Raw genomic sequence first — 4,846 nt, forward strand, 5'->3', positions numbered from 1 at the left:
CAGTGGAGCAGTTTGCCGATACTTCCACTCTCTCTGAGCTCCCCTTTCCACTAAAACCCCCAAGATGGGCTATAAATAATTTTCTGAAGTCACCCCTGATGTGTAATTAATTTCCAGGAGCAGGCCTGCAGTGGTGGAGCACAGCAGTGTTATGACAAGCCACTCCATCAAGCCCATCACCTGTTGGACTCATACTAGACTTGTTTTCCCAGCAGTAACTCAAAACCAGGTCCCTATTCCCAGCACACGCTGGGGCACCATTGAGACAGCAGGTAAAAAAATAGCATTTGTATGTAAGCACATAGTTGTATATTTAGGATGTTGTTTTTCTTTAAATGGTACTTAGGATTTGACAGAATCTTTCAAAAGCAAGAACAATGTTATTATGGTCCTGGGACAGTTTGCCCAGCAATTTGAGTTATTTTTGACTTTCAAGCTTTGTTTTATAAATGTTCTTTTGATTCTTGGTTTTGTTGGGGGTTATATTTTGTCTTGCATATTTTCTTAAGTATATTTAATCTTGTTATCATTTGCTTAGTTAGGTTTTCCTTAAGTATTCCTCCTGTGCCAAGTCTCCTGTCTTGTGTTATTCACATGTCTTAGTCTTGGTTGCTAGTTATTTTCCTGTCTTATTCTGATAGGCTTTTGTCTCATGTGTCTTGTATTTAGTTTTACTTCCCTTGTCTAATCTACTTCTGTGTTTAGTTTCAGCTGTGTTCTCCTCCTGCTTCCCCTTTCCTCATTACCTTGTGTATTTATTGTCTCAGTCTCCTTATGTGTCTTGTCAGAGTCTCTGCGAATATTCCAGTTTACGTCCTGTCTGAGTACGTTCCTGCATACGTTCCTGATCCTCCCTGACCTCCGCCGGAGGGAGAGGCACCTCCTCCACACACTGATGATGCGTTAGAGACATTTCCAGTTCCCACGGTCCCTGAATGCAACAGCTGGGACTATGTTGTTCAGCCACTGTGCTGAACTGTCAGTCATGATTCCACACCCCCGTCATCTGAGGCTCCGCCCCCCACGCCAAAACAGGGCCAAAAGTTTGAACTCGGAAAAAAAAAGTCTGAAACTGCGAAACAAAAATCTGAAAGTGCAAAAAATAACCTTGAATCTGAAAAGTAGTTTTGAAAATTTTTTCTTTAGTCTTACATGTTTTTTTTTTCAGTTGCAAAACTTTTTTTCATTTTCAAACTATTTTTTTTCAGTTGCAAAACTGTTTTTTTCCTGTTTAAATTTTTTTTTCAGGTTCAAAATAATTTTTCAGTTTCAAAATTTTTTTTTTGAACAAACTTTATGGCCCCGATTTAGCTCCATATTTCTCCCATATTGGTTTCTCTTCATTGGCTCGCTGTTAAATCCAGAATTACATTTGATTTTAAAATGCTTCTTCTTATATACAAGGTCTTGACTAATCACACCCCGTCAGAGCATCATATTATCCCCATGGAGCACTTTGCTCTCAAACTGCTGAATTACTTGTGGTTCCTAGGACACTTGAGAGTAGAATGGAATAGAACACTTACTGTCATTATACAAAATGTACAGTAAGATAAATTCCTTTCTAAAAACCTTGCGCCCAACGTGGGGCTCGAACCCACGACCCTGAGATTAAGAGTCTCATGCTCTACCGACTGAGCTAGCCGGGCTGTGTATGAAGTAGGAGGCAGATCCTTCAACTTTCAGGCACCTCCTCTATGGAAGCAGCTTCCTGTTTTGATTTGGGAGACAGCTTTTCTATTTTTAAGATTAGGCTTAAATTTTCCTTTTTGATCAAGCTTATAGTTAGGGGTGGATCAGGTGACCCTTAACCCTCCCTCCCTACTGCAATAGCCCTAGGTTGCTGGGGGGGTTCCCATGATCCACTGAGTGTTTCTTGTTCACTCACCTCTTTTAACTCTCTGTGTTTATACACTGTTCTGCATTTAATCACTAATTATTATTAATCTCTGGATCTCTTCCACAGCTTGTCTTTTGTCCTGTCTCTCTCCCTTGAACCCTAACCAGTCACGGCAGATGGCCGCCCCTCCCTGAGCCTGGTTCTGCTGGAGGTTTCTGCTTGTTAAGAGGGAGTTCTTCCTTCCCACTGTCACCAAGTGCTGCTCATAGGAGGTTGTTTCGATTGTTGGGTTTTCTCTGTAATTATTGAAGGTCTTTACCTTACAATATAGAGTGCCTTGAGGCGACTGTTTGTTGTGATTTGCCGCTATATAAATAAAATTGAATTGAACTGAACTGTCTCTTCTATAAGGGTCTTGTGAATCACAGTGTAGCTCTTCACCTAGAACCAATTTGCCTTGGGAGACTGTACCAGGGGCAAATTACACCTAACAACATAGCTCCTAGAACAGGGGTGGGCAACTCCAGGCCTTGAGGGCCAGTGTCCTGCATGTTTTAGATGTGTTCCTGAGCCAACACACCTGAATCACATATAGAAGTCATTAGCAGGACTCTGGAGAACTTGACTGCATACTGAGGAGGTAATTCAGCTATTTGATTCAGGTGTGTTGGATCAGGGACACATCGAAAACCTGCAGGACACTGGCCCTCGAGGCCTGGGATTGCCCACCCCTGTCCTAGAATCACGAGGGCACATAAATGCCTCCACTGTGATAAGGTAGCGATTCATGGATGGGACTCTGTGTGTGGAGGGCCATAAATGTACACACAGGCTTGCCTGTCTTAATGATGACATTCTTCATGATATTACTACATGCCTCACAAGCCTCTTACAGTTAAGTTTAACCAATAGAACTAAAGACCAAATCATCAATACATGAACTTAGTGGTTGCCTCTAGTGATGCATTTAGGGGACACTTGAAAATTTTAACTAAAAAAACATGTTACACTCTCCTCAAAAAGGCACTGCAGTAGTTTAATACAGTTGACTTGAATCCCTCCAATTACTGCTTTCACATAAAAAAAAACACAGTGAAAAACAGTAAATATAATATTTCTTATCAGTTTCAAATGAAACTGCACCTGCAACCCTTTAATACAACATGTTTCCTGCAGCCCTGCAGATTATTCCACAATGGAAATCTCCCTCAATCCTCCAACATCACTGCCCTAAACACATACATACTGCACACTGTATAGCTCAGCACACACAGTATGGAAAGTCTAGCCCACAGAGAAAACAGGGCAGAGCATTGTTTTTACAGGTACGTAGGCCAATGGACCCTTTTACAGGAAATGAGGTCATTTGATTAAACCATCAGCGTACAAGACCACTACTGAAAACTGAGCTACTATAAAAGTCAGCATAGCCTGGCGCCTGCTGAGGATGACTATCACTGCTAGGTTTTTATGAGAATGGGAGAAACACAAAAAATATGAAGTTAGGATATGGTTTTAATTACGTTAAGTGACTTGGCTGACATAATGGGGGTTAGACGTTTACCACAAGTGGAGGGTTTTACATGATTCACTTAATTGTCCATTAGGGAATAGGGCACATGGACAGGAAGTGACTCTGCATCCTTTCCCAGATTTTTGCAAGCACAGTTATCTCCTGTTCCCACCACCTCTGTGAAACAAGGACCACCACGACAGATTGTGCTAAATGTTTACTAAATGTAGCTAAACCTACCAGTTAGTATGGCTGTTCAGTGGAACTATCATGCTACTGCTTGCTTGAATTATATTAAATAAAATCAGTACTTAAAGATTAAAGAAGGGTCCCTTAAAGAGTTTCTTGAGTTTGCTCCCCTAATCATTTTAAATAGGCTTTTTCAAAGTCTGGGGGCATATCTGCAGCAATCTACAGCAGAACAGAGCCGCAACAGTATTGAAAATTAAAAAATGTACATTTACAAAATGATGTTTCATGCAAGCCATCAAAGTTAGTGATGATATATTTCAGTGTGGAAGAAGGTTATGGGCCAAGGTTATGTGGCTAAAATGTGGTTTGATGGGTCAGAACCTTATTTTAATGACATATTATCACACACAAAGAGAATGTCATCATTCACCAGACATTTCCTGAAACTTGCTGTATTTCTCTCATTAACATCAACAATTGTGACCATTCATTCGCCTCTTGAAATTTGAAGTAAACTTGAAGAGAGCAAAGACACTTACCACCAAAATTGAGCACCACTTTTGACCAATTAACAGCAGGCAATTTAAAGACCGCCTTTCTGTTTACACAAATTGAAAGCATCCTGACAGCTGCAAAGATCAGGCCAAGAGATTCTTCTTTCTCCAGATGCCTCTGATATGAAGTCACCTCTAATTTCTCCTTGGGTAAAATAGAAAACATTCAAATGAGGTTACCCATACTGGCTTTTGTTAAGAGACTTTGTAAGCTTATAGATATTTATTCCACCTCGAGGGGAAGCTGGGCACACAGCCAGTTGCTTAGCTAATGGGATGGTTTTTATTACAGGACTGAAAGGAAGGAAGAACATGGAACATTTAAGAAAAAACAAAAGGAAACAAAGGGAAACATGCGAAAGACTGAAACTACATTTTTTAAGTTACTTCCACTATGTGTGGTGTTTTAAAGCTGTTGTTAGGGAAGTTAGATAACTATGACGAACATGTCCTTGGGGACCAGCAGGCAGTGCAAGGTACACCATATTTCACACAGCTGTGTGTCCACAGCTGTTTTTCTGGTTCTGTTGGGAGCCATTTGGCTTTGGTTGTTTTGTGTTGGTTCACTTTTTTTGTTTGTTTTTGGCTTGTTCTGCCAGTGCCATCTCATACCAGGAGTTAGATGACATAATAGAAATCATCTGCTTTTGGCTTCTGTGTGTTCTTGCACATATTCAGTGCTACAGGCTTGGTTACCAGCAATGACTAAAACACAATTCTTTTGTTCTGTTATAAAAACAGAAGAAC

At 40.6% G+C, this 4,846-nt stretch overlaps 1 non-coding gene across 1 annotated transcript; it reads right to left on the bottom strand.

Annotated features, from left to right (window-relative positions):
* Window positions 1–1,576: 1,576 nt before the first annotated feature.
* On the bottom strand, window positions 1,577–1,649 carry trnak-cuu (transfer RNA lysine (anticodon CUU)). Its single transcript has one exon. It is a non-coding gene; the product is annotated as a tRNA-Lys (tRNA).
* Between the last annotated feature and the right edge of the window lie 3,197 nt (window positions 1,650–4,846).

This window comes from Archocentrus centrarchus, chromosome 7 (assembly GCF_007364275.1).
Source record: "Archocentrus centrarchus isolate MPI-CPG fArcCen1 chromosome 7, fArcCen1, whole genome shotgun sequence".
Lineage (NCBI taxonomy): Eukaryota > Metazoa > Chordata > Actinopteri > Cichliformes > Cichlidae > Archocentrus > Archocentrus centrarchus.